The sequence below is a fragment of the Tachypleus tridentatus genome, chromosome 6, assembly GCF_004210375.1.
Source record: "Tachypleus tridentatus isolate NWPU-2018 chromosome 6, ASM421037v1, whole genome shotgun sequence".
NCBI classification, from domain to species: Eukaryota; Metazoa; Arthropoda; class Merostomata; order Xiphosura; family Limulidae; genus Tachypleus; species Tachypleus tridentatus.
In genome coordinates, this window is record NC_134830.1 from 114,411,359 (window position 1) to 114,424,449 (window position 13,091).

General features: G+C 33.0%; 1 long non-coding RNA gene across 1 annotated transcript; it reads left to right on the forward strand.

Moving 5' to 3' along the window:
• Positions 1 to 1,748: 1,748 nt before the first annotated feature.
• LOC143254641 (uncharacterized) lies at positions 1,749 to 10,067 on the forward strand. Its single transcript, XR_013030298.1, has 3 exons — positions 1,749 to 2,298; positions 6,601 to 7,632; positions 8,982 to 10,067. It is a non-coding gene; the product is annotated as an uncharacterized LOC143254641 (long non-coding RNA).
• The last annotated feature ends 3,024 nt before the right edge of the window (positions 10,068 to 13,091 follow it).

Below are 13,091 nucleotides of genomic sequence, written 5' to 3' on the forward strand. Positions count from 1 at the left end.
AGTGTGTGTGTGTTTTCTTATAGCAAAGCCACATCGGGCTATCTGCTGAGCCCACCGAGGGGAATCGAACCCCTGATTGTAGCGTTGTAAATCCGTAGACATACCGCTTCACTAGCGGATGACTGTTTAGAGAGAGAGAAGTATAATGTATTCTCTAACCAACATGGGTGATCAGGAATGTTGTAGTTCCTCTTCGTCCCTGCTCATGGAACATTATTTACCTTTACGATGAAGTTTTCCTGTATTTTGATTTAACTTGTTTAAGGTGGGGCAGTATGAAAATGACGAGTGAGAAAGGAGAGCGAGACAGGCGAGGCGACACAAGGGAAGTAGGCCTGACCGGAGCCCATAGTCCAAAAAGCCGGACTGCAGACGAGACAAAATATTAACTCAAACGGCACGATTCGGGGCTGGGCAAGGACATCGCCTTGCCTGGGATCTAAAAATGCAATGCCTAAGATTTAAATGTGGGGGAAGCGGGAGTACCACGAGAAAACCCACTTTCACGGCCGGGACACCAAATAATCTACCCAGACCGTGCCTGAAAGTAGCTGGAAAGACAATCAAGGTTATCAATACATATAGGAATATAACACAATTGGCTTAAGGCGAGAGTCTAGAAGTTGCTAGTTAGGTGATGACTTGTAAAACTACTTGCTATGATTTTATGAAGCAGGGAGGAACTTCAGGTTGAACTTTCTTTCACATCTGATGCCCAGAAGTGATAGAGAAAAACGTGAAAGTGGAGGTGAGTCAACTGGTTGTTCATCATCAATGAATTGTTCTTCAGCGTTCTGGGATGATTTGTTTCTTCTTACAATTTTAGTTTGTGACTTCTGAGTATTTGTGGACTGGTTGTTCGTTTGAACTGACTCATTGGTAGTTGTAGCTTGAATGGTCTGAGTCTGGCTGGAGGTTGTATTACATGAAGTTAGAACTGAGGTGTGATAGGAGCTGTCGCATGTCTTCTTTGCATCAATGCGTCTTGAGATGTTGCTAGCAGTGGAAGTTGTCGCCGTTGATGTTTAGTTACATGAATCTGCTTTCGTGTTTTCCTGGCTGGTTCTGTATTTAGCGGTATTTCGGTAGTTGACAATTGGAAGTTGTCCGTTCATTATCTCTGTTGTCTGGAAGGTTTATATGATCACGAGTGGATGGAACAGCGATGCAGGCGTTCGGCACTGAAGTGAAATAAATGATAGTAACACCCGTTACGTAAAATGCAGTCAGCACTATACTTCGAGATTGTCACAATCTTCATGAAGTGGGCAGTTTGGTTTGTTTGGAGAATATTCGATGTACGGCGTGTACCTTGGTCTGGATTTGACATTCAATGGCTTGTTTAATTTCTTCTGGTTGAATGGTTGGGTCGACGCCCCTGAAGAACACAGAGAAAAGGCTGACAGGACTTTGAGTGGAAGAACAACTGACGTTAAATTCAGTGTTCCATGGTTGACACAAATATACTTTATCAGCAGGTGTAGAGGTTCAGAGTGAATTTATTTATAGGTATTCTTAGTCAGGTATTCTTACGCGCTTGGTTTACAATGATGGCATAATTATAACGTAAGAAAATTGTGAAGACATATAACATGTATGAAGGCAATATAACAAAACACTCAGATATACAAGTGCATGCGTTATCTCAAGGGTAAATATCAATTTTCATATATTCATGTACTGTGCATGAGAGAACTAATTGTCTATGGGGATGAACATGCGTGTGATTGAGCTTCCGGATCGTTCCCCAATCTGGATCAAAATGGATTCGTATTGAAGGGCATAAAACTCAGATATTGTTAGGATTTAGATTCAAAAAATGAAATTGAGCTAGCTGTGGCTACACTGCTTTCAAGATGAGGAAAACACGAAAGACTGAGAATCCTAACAGTGTTTTAGTATTTGAAAAGTCCAAGACTGAATAGGGCAGTCAATCAGGATTCCCAGACTTTCGTTAAAGCTACCTAGGAATAATCATGAAAGACTGAAGGAACAACTGGTAGACATAGTACACCAATCACAGCTGTTTCACTTGTAGGTGAGCTGGTAGGCAACAGATAGCGAAGGTGATGAACCATGGGACAGTAGTGAGCCTCTCAAAGCTAGGATGTATTTTACCAAGGCAATCATGGATCACAGAGGAGCCTTATGTTATATTGAGCTTGATGGAGAGGTAGCAAATGGCAACTCTTTGCTCTGTATTCATGGATTTGGGATCAGTTTCTCTTACATGAGTCAGAGTTCTTGATCATGTACTTCACTGTAACAGGACATCAGGTAATACCAGAGTTCAAGAGGGTAGGTACGGACTTTTATTACAGGTGCTTGTATGTCAGGAAAGTTACTTTTTTATATTATATATAGTAAGTTAAAATATATACTATATTGTTGTTGTTGGGCTAAGAATTCTTCAACAGTAGGTGTCTGAGACTTGCAGACAGTATATTAAACAAAATAAGTGAAAAGAACTAATTTCAGTTGTTTTAAAAAATAATATATGTATATATTTGAAACTAGACTAGTTAAACATATGGACAACAAATTATTTACACTATAGATGATCATAGACATAACATAAATGCCAGATAACTTTAATATTGTTATTAAGTTATTTAAGTTTATTAAATTGCTTTAGAATTTCAGTTGAAAAGCCAAACTATTTTTCTCTATTACTAATCAAGCATAGTTCACTTATGTTTCGTTGAGTTACCACAGTTGTATTCTATACTTCAAAAATTGTCTGCTCCTTTTTCATATTTAGGCTTACTTCCAATAAACGTCTTTTTTTTTTTTTTTTGAAGTCCATATAGGCAGGTCAATTACTTTGGAACTATCCTTGACAAAGTAAACTATTCTTCAAATCTCTTTCAACGCCATTAGTCTCACTCTAACATGTATTAACCATTAGGCATGTATTAATTGTTAGGTCTTCCTTCTCTGTTTGAACGTCTCTTATACCTGACTTTATTTTGCTTCTTGACTGCTCTGTCTTTGTCTGTCTACTGTTTTCTACTCATCTCATACTATTTATATGTTTATTATTAAATCATCTACTTGTTACATAACCTCTACATCAATAAATTTCATGCAACATCCTATAACTATACATCTATGAGTTATAAACATAATGTACGACTTATACTGATTTATGTAGCTAAACTTGTCATAACATTTACTTTAAAATAATTGCTTCTAATACTCTTGTTATAAATTAAACTAAAAAAAATAATAAATTATTCACTTACAAAATAAATAAATTGGTAATATTTACACTAAATAGACTTTTATATCATGGCACTGTGACTGATGTAAAGTAGATGTTGGACTATTTCCTGATACACCTTGGGCACATAACTGTTTGAAAAACTGACTCAAGAGCAGGTTATATAATGCCTGATCTTGAGTGAGTGTGAATGATCTGAGTCAAGAATGTAATGAGCACTTTAGTTAGATACAACTTGAACTGCAAGACAGTCATTGCAGAGTTCCACCAAATGTTCAATCCAGTGGAAAATGGAGCAATCCATCATGATGAGTTCAAGGTTCAAAAGAGAGATATCATAGAGACCTTGGTCATTTATTCATGATCTGTGCCATTCACATGATAAAGTTTATGGTTCAATGGTTTCAGAGGACTGTGAGGATAGCCTTGTTAACAAGTTTCTGGAAAGGCTATCCAGTAAAACAATGAACAGCACTTTGGTGTGAGAGATACTTCCACCTTTTCTAGAAACAGTTTCTCTAGTAACAAAACAGTGACTTCCAACCAATCACAAAGGATGAAATCCTACTCAGGCACATAAAATTATGTCAAGCTCAAACCCAGTCATGGATTAGCCAAGTCTCACATATTTAGGTACTGTGTACAATCACTTGTACTCAGTGAATTGGCAAGTCTATTCTGCTCCTCTCATGGTTTTTATGTCACAGGATATGCTGATGCTACTGCCTGGACATAAGCCTGGAATAGATAAATAAATAATTTATTTTGTATTTGGATCATTTGATCACTTAAGTGAAATGTTTTTTTGCTAAAAGCAAGACAAACAAAGTTGTATTTTTTAACAAATGGCTTAGCGAGTATAGGATAGCCTACAAGTAGAGACACAACATCAAAAACTCCAGAAACCTAATGGAACCCAAATAAGGTCTGGCCATCAGCTTGTGGCAGCACAACAGGAAGCTTCTACTAAAATGTTTGGTAATCAACTCAGCTCTTTAATTATGTGCTTGTCGGAGTAAAGGCATGAACAAAGTACTAGAAGAAATCCATATGGATCATGGAGTAATATCAATAACCAACTTTACTCTTGAGGTTTGTAAAGGAAGCTACACCAAGGTAGTACTAAACTTCTACCAACAAGGAAGTCCAGAGAGAGATGATATAACCCAGTAATGAATTCTAACTGTCCAAAGTAGTGGTTGATGTCGACTAACCTGAATCAACTCATGTGTTTGTATAAAATAGTTTTCTAGTTTCAACCTTACTTTTTTTTTAATGAGAGGATTGCTATGAAAGAAAAACTATAGTGACCATTATCATGAGAGTGGCAACAGACACAGTGAAGTCTAGGGACTGAGAAGTGTACAAGTGTTAAATATACTTATTCTATGTCACACACGATGCGTACATAAATGTTTCTTTACAATTTTGATCTTTTTGCACTGTCACTGAACATAATTAAAGGAGAGTATGGCTGTAATTTGATTGTTACAACCCTCTTACAACCTACACATCTGGTTGACCTTCTTACCAAATTGTTTTAACCATGTATCTTCAATTTGAATTTTTATTATTTAAGATTGTATTCTTGACTCTTCTGGGTATCTTGATTTTCAACTAGACAGTGCAATTCATCTTGTTTCCATGAGCATGAACATTTGTTATGAAAGTTTGATGATAGTAGGGGTAGACATTGACAACTAATGTAACCTGGACTTTCTCTTTTTCAAAGGTCTTGCTTGTGCAGTTAACCCTAAGAGTTCTAATGCTGGTTTGATATCTGACAATGCCAATGACATGGGGGAACTTTGCTGTATCAGTTACTGGGCTAATTCTAAAGTCTCCACTGGCTACAAAGCCCCCTGTTGACAATGGACTGGCTAAATAATACCAATTTAATGCTGTGAATATTGTCACCAGCTGCTGAGAAACCGCTAAACAACAAAATAACTGAGCGTGTAGGCAATGAAAAGGCTTAGGATGCTCTTGGTGTATATCATGATTCCTTCTTTACGACAGGAGGTCTTGTCCATCAAGTGTCATGTCAGCAGGTACTTAACTGTTCTGAGAATGTACCATAAAATGTGAACACACATCCAGCAGAAACACTATATCTTCATTGCACAAATATTGCTCATATATGTGATATCTTTAACAGTTGATTGGTTCTAGTGCATTATGTCAGAGATGAAGAAAGAAGATCAACATATAGCCACAAACTCTGTTGATTATCACCACCACCATGCAAAGTGGTGATCCACTGTACAACAACTGAGTGGGTACAACCACCAATTCTGGCACCAATATCATTAGCAGCCAAAAAATTTAAGGTGAAGAACAGGGCTTCCACTTCAATGGCAGTTCAGTTGCATAAATTTATAATTTACATGTAAATGTACTTGCAGAAAAACTAACTTATTGATAATTTATAATTTACATATAAATGTACTTGCAGAAAAACTAACTTATTGATAATAAACATTCTACCTAACTCACTGCTTATTGAATCATATAGAAATAAAAATAGTAATCGTCAGTGTATGTGGCATTAAAGAACACTGAACTGAAACACTCACTGAATACTCATTCACTGAATTACTCATTAACTGAATAATTAATTAATTATAGTGTTCCTATGGTTCTCTAAGTTAAAATATGAAATATATATCTTACAACAATAGATCCTAATCATCATTCTCTATGATATTTTACATGTTTGGTCAACAGTTGTTATACATCTATTTAATATTCTGAATTTATATTTTACCTTAGATTTACCAAGATGTAAAAGATGTTTATATTAGATTATCAAAAGTGTTATGGTCAATCTATATTCAAAACACATGGTGAATGAATAACACATTATCTTGTAAAACATAACGATTTTAACAGTTTTGAATAACATTATGTTTAGTAAAATAATTACACTTAGTAACACAAATGTGTTATTTCTCAATTGCTTATGTTGTAAAAGTACATAAAATTGCTATTATTCCCTTCAAACTTTGCTTTTGTGACATTTTAACAGTTTTGAATAACATTATGTTTAGTAAAATAATTACACTTAGTAACACAAATGTGTTATTTCTCAATTGCTTATGTTGTAAAAGTACATAAAATTGCTATTATTCCCTTCAAACTTTGCTTTTGTGACATGGATAATTAAATTTAGAAATTAACCTATTTTCTATGTAAAAACAAATTTACACATTTTCATTTACATATGAGTCAAGATTTACATGTATTTGTACTAAAGTTATACAAAAATGGTCAAAAATGTCTGGAAGTGAGTAGTTTTTCAAAATTTTCTACTGTAATGTAAATCACTTTCATGTATCCGCACCCAATTATAATCTCTCATCATGTTTTTGTTATAGACTCCTTGGTAGTGGAGTTCAAATATTTCAGTGGTTGCACTCGCCTTCTTCCTCTGAGTATGCTCCAACGTTCTCCTTGAATTTATCAAGATGAGCATCAAGGGTATGGACTTTCAGAGACTTTCAACAGAGAGACCAGCTTTGGCCTTTGCCTCAGACAGCTTAGGGAAGTAGACTTAAAGGTACTTGAAAGCTGCAGACTCCTTATCAAGAGCTGTGACAAATTGTTTCATAAGACCCAATTTTATATGCAATGGTGAGAACAACACCTTCTAGAGGTCCACCAGTGGCTTGTGTGTTTCTCTTATAGCAAAGCCACATCAGGCTATCTGCTGAGCCCACTGAGGGGAATTGAACCCCTGATTTTAGTGTTCTAAATCCATAGACTTACTGCTGTACTAGTGCGGAGCCACTAGTGGCTCACACTTGACATTGTGCATCCCTACAGAGAACTCAGTTCGTTATGGCCAGTGTTTCCTGTTGTAGTGTGCTGCTGTGTCCCTGCTGTCTGAACAGCAAAGATAACAGGTAAACGTGGTAAAGCCTCCTTATAGAGCCATCAGAAATGCCACCATTTTGAAGTTTCTGATAACCTCCCAGCCATACTCATCCTACTTCAAGGCTTCTAGCAAGGTCTTGACACTTTTGCATTCCTCTTTGAAGTGCACCGAATGAACCAGGGTAAAAGATGGATATTTATTCCTGTAATGGAGCAGCACAGCTTTGAGGTTTCTGAATGAACTATCAATGAAGAGGCACCACTCATTTGGGTTACAGGCAATTCCCATTGCCTCGCACAGACCAGATACATTGTGGCAGAAGCAGAACCCATCTTGACGAATGAAGTTTTACAACATTTTAGAAAATTCTTGTAAGTTCTACAACATTCTAGAAAGTTCTTGAAAATTCTCTATCAGCTACTCAGCACTGAATCTACCTGGAATGTTCTGTGAAATGGATAAATTTGAAAATTTCATTACCCAGGTTACAAAAGCAAAGTTTGAAGAGAGAAATTTGGTGCTTTGAGTTCTTGTAAGTATGTTTGTTCAGCAGTAAATCCTTCATTTTTGTTCATTGATATATTTATCCAGAATGGCAGTTTTGTTTATTTTATCACATTTAGTTACTACATTATTCGACGACACCTATGAAATAATGCAGAATTACTAAATCGTATTTCTACTATTGAAAATTCAGTTGTTAAATAACTAGTTTAAATCATTATTATTTACTTAGCAAATTTAACAATGTTTGTTAAAGTATTTTCAGCTGTAAAAGCATAGTACATAAACTTTATTTAGCTGAGTTTCATCTTTGTTTTTTTTACATCTTCTTTCATCATTTTCAATTGAGGGTAATTAAGCAACTATTCCAAATTGTTACTGTAATTACAAGTAGTATTTATTGACCTCTTTTTTGCTGCAATGTGTAACAAGAAGCAAATGAAAAATAATTTATATTTTTGGATATTAATATTTCAACTTAAAATTAATATAATGATAAACAACTGATAGAAGTACAGCCTAAAATACAAAGAAATTGAACTTACTGCTTTATTTTAAGAAGTACAAGGCACAGATGATTAACAAAAGAAACATAATTTCTCTAACACCTTATCACCTTATGATGATCACTGTAAATGCTTGATGAACTTTATTTCCTATGATTAATATATAGCAAATGTATTTTCTTATCATATAGAATACCAGTTTTAAAAATAAAACCTGGAAAAATCATATTCTTAAATCGTGTTTCACAAAGAAAACAAGTTTTTGAAGATATTAAACAGGATTCACTTCTCTTGATGTATATGTTCGTAATTACTTTTTCTTGTAAAGTTCATTTTACATTTTTAAAAATATCTAAAAAAATTATAATGTTTATTAAATGTTACTGTTGAACCTAATTGTTGATATAATTGTATTAATGTGCATTCCCTATACAACATTAATATATAATCTCTAAGGATTAAGTAACATTCACAAGTCATACTTTTAATAAAGTTATATGAACAAAAAAACAGAACCACCTCCATGTTCATTTCTAATTATACAAGGACGAACTGGCCCTGGTAATTCATAGATATAAGGATAATCAATATAAACACATCCACAGACCTTGAGAGTCACGTTGGCAATACACTCCATCATACAGGTCTAGAACAAAGTAAGAAAGTTAAAAAACAAGGTAAACTGCACACTTACATCATAATTGACTACAAACCATAAAGTTATAATATAAAGTGAATTTGGAAAATAGCTGATCTTAGGAACTATGACATTCATCAAACATAAAATTGATTGAGTTAATTAAATGTTCCCTCTACAGAGTCTAAAATATACATGTATTTCCTACTGATGAGTATACTTTGTATTTTCTAGTTATGGCAAAGCCACCTGGCATCATTCGTGATTTCAAACTTCTCACCAGAAGAAATTCAGGCAGTTAATTACATCATCCTACAACCTATCATTGTTTGATTGTTTCTCTTATAATTTACTCACAGCTTAGAGTATTAAGTATGTATTATTTTACATTTATCTGCTTTAATATAGGATGTTCATAAAAATGGTTATAATCTCTAGTAATGATTAAATACTTGTTCTAAAGTTATGATGATCAAATACAAATAATTTATATGGTTACTAATTAGCTAAGTTTCATATCAGTCCACACTAATAAGTTTTTATTTTAAATTTTGACTTCTAATCTGCAGTAGTCATCATAAAATTCATAAGGACTGTGTCTGTATTTTTTTTACCAATATATAACATTACCATTTTATTTAATTACAAGAGGCCCTTTGTACCTAAGCACTAAGTTTTGAGGTTTATAAAGCCAGGGGAAAAAAAAAGAGAACAAAAAAACAATTGCGTTTGTAAGTACAAAATATTGTAATTTAGGCAAATAAACATTCTTGCCAGTAAGCAATTGTGGATCCCATCTAATATCAAGGTTTAAATTCAAGTTATTGCACTGTAATTAGAAAAATGTTACTTTAATTCTTACACATCTAGTCTTTCTCATAAATTAATCTCAATATATGCATAAATTCCCTGAATCATTCTTAAACAAATCTTTCATCAAGTACTGTATTATTTTATAGACAATTCTACTTTATGTACAAAATCAATTTAAACAACTCGTCACTTTGTACAGCCTAGATGTAAGATGCTAAAAATCAACAACAACAAAACAAAAAATAAAGAGAACTTATATACTGCAATGTTTACATAAAGGTTGTGTTACTGTTTGATCTATAAAAACTATAAACATGCCATTGTATAATGCCTCATTTGTAAGTAAGATTAAGAATAATACGTGCCCATTTATTTCCCCTAATTGCAGATGAATTTGACTCCATTTTTCTTCATTAAAGATTAAAATTAAGTATATAAGAATCTTTATTCTTATAAGTATATCATTAATTATTTAAAATAGTACTAGTCAGAAACATCAATAGTATTCTCCCCAAAAGCTTCTATGGTTGATATTTAATAAATGAATAGTGTTTAATATTTTATTATCTTGATATTCTACATAAACAAGTATAAATGACATAGATTTTAGTAAAGATGACAGAAAATATGTTTTTTAACTGAGAATAAAAGATCCAGCAAAATGTTTTTGTATGTCTTGTTTTATAAAAGTAACTCCTTCACATATTAATACTGGTCTATTCTGCACTGCCTTAGTTAAAATAATCATTTACACTGCCTTTGAATAAAATATTTGGAAACAAAAGTTTTGTAATTCCAATCTTCTGTGACAAAATGTACAATTAAATTAGCACTAGAACTGTTATTTAATAAATAACATGTACTGGAATATCCTATACAGTGTGCTATACCCAGGTGAAACTGAACTAATTTGAGAGGTATTAAATGTTAACACAGAGTGACATGTGCTAGTCACATGATTAATCATTTTAATTACAACAGAGGTAGGACTGTAATCTCTAATTTCTGAAAACTGAACACTTCTACTGATACTGATTCTGCAGAATCAAAAGTGTTACAAAAATGTATGTTGTATGATACATGTAATTCGGCAAACTGGAGCTTAGTCTTAAATTGTATATTTCATTGGTATGAGAGTCGACAATTTTTTCTCACTCCCTTTTCAATAATTTCATTTTATTGTCTTTTGCTAGGTAAATTTTCAAATGAAAATATAAAATTATAAATTACATATATAATAGATAAAGTCAATGTTAATGGACTACTGGAAGAAATTGTATGTCTTACTATTTGTGTGTTATTGACAAAATGATCAATTTTATAGTTAAATAATACAACTTAAATACTTTAACTACTCACTCGTTGTTCTGCATTTAATATATATACAGTTTTCTTAAACAGGTGCTTTGTTCTGTAATTCCTTTAAATTTTACTGTGGAACATAAAATTTAAATATAGAGTCTTTACATAAAACTTACACATCATGTTTTACCTGTTGTGTTAATAAACCACCACGAAAAGATGCTCTTCCCATCTTATCATAATCAGTACAGTTAGTGACATAAGGGGGTGGTAACATGTGTGAAATACTCTGAAAAACCAAAATACTTTGGTTAAATGAGATACAAAACTAAAATTGTAGGTTTAATTTGCTGACCTAAGTTTTTAATCTCTATATTTATTTATCTCTTTCATAAAGATTTAGGTCAAACATATTTCCTCTAAACATTTATCTACAGAAAACTGTATTAACAGATTACTTTTTATTGAACTGGATAAATTATATATATATATATCAATTGAATCATCATACTCTAACAATGATCCCCAATAAGTGCCCTGCAGGTCACATGAGACATTCTATTAAAAGCCTGATACATGGCCCATACTTTAATTGCTGACTGCTATGCTTTCCAATAGAAACAACATTAGGGTTTCATCTTGGTCCTGCCCGGCATGGCCTAGCGCGTTAAGGCGTGCGCTTAGTAATCTGAGGGTTGCGGGTTCGCGCCCGAGTCGTGCCAAACATGCTCACCCTCCCAGCCGTGGGGGCATTGTAATGTGACGGTCAATCCCACTATTCGTTGGTAAAAAAGTAGCCCAAGAGTTGGCAGTGGGTGGTGATGACAAGCTGCCTTCCCTCTAGTCTTACACTGCTAAATTAGAGACGGCTAGCGCAGATAGCTCTTGAGTAGCTTTGCACGAAATTCCAAAACAAACAAACAATCATCTTGGTCCTATAATTACAGAACACTTTGAAGCATGAACTGGCTTTAACTGTGTCTCAAAACTAAAATTCATTAAAGTGTTAAGTAAATAATAAAACTTCAACGTTCATTTCTGGATGTAGTATTATGAGTACTACACTTTCATAGTAGCTGGGGCCACCAGTCACTTCCTTTGGCAGTATAAAACACACACACATAAATTAAATACATATTATACAATATAATAAGCAAAGATGACCATCTGTATTTATTTACACTTAATTAAATATGATAAACTGAAATGCCACATTGAGATACCAAAGTTATTAACATAATCAGAATATCATTCAGAGTTAACTTTGTTACATTAGTTCATAGTATTCTAGTATTTATGAACATTTCAAGATATTATATTTCCAGCTTCACTTGTCTGATAGCTACTGCACATTGTATGGTAATAATTTGTAGGAAGATGTTTTTATTTTTCACTCTTTAGTACTACCAACGTTAAGGTTTAACAGTATGTTCTACTAATGACAGAGAGTTGAAAAAGTGCTCTATAATTAGTCTTGAAATAATATGTAAAAAAAAAGAATATTCTTATACATCACTAAGTAATTGTGGATTGCAATAATATTTTCAGTAAAAATATTATTCTATTGAAAATATTGTTATAATAAGTAAATTTATTATCAAATTACAATTTGGTAATTAAATTTAACACACACAAAGATAATAATAATTATAATAAATATATATATAATAAACTTAGCTGCAATAATATTACTGCAGGCTTACTATTTTGAGCCGAGTAATTAGTAAAAATATAATAAGGCTTAAGTATTTGAATATAACTTGCACAAAGCAAAAGAATTAACCATGTCATGTATGGTTGTATATGTGTAATTTAATTAGTTATAACAAAACCATTAGTGTTTTACATTTTCAAGAACTAAGAGTATATATATTTGAATATAAGTTGCTAAGGATACTATCAACAACATTGTACGTTGTTCACTATGTAGTATTCGTCCAAAATTTTGATGTTTACATATCTAATACAGTTAAATTAACAATTAAAGCTATAAAGCTATTTAAGATTTTTTGTATTAACTGTTTTTTTTTTTAAATAATTACACTGCAGTTGTAACTTACCTGAGATACAGAAAAAGTATATGCTTTTCCAGGTTCCAACTTATACTTATTGTATTTTATATCAGGAATTGCGTCTGGTGGGCTAAATGAAACAACTGCTGTATTAACTGCAGGTAAACTGATGTTCGGGTTCAGGTACAAGTAGAAATACATAGGAATCTTATTACTT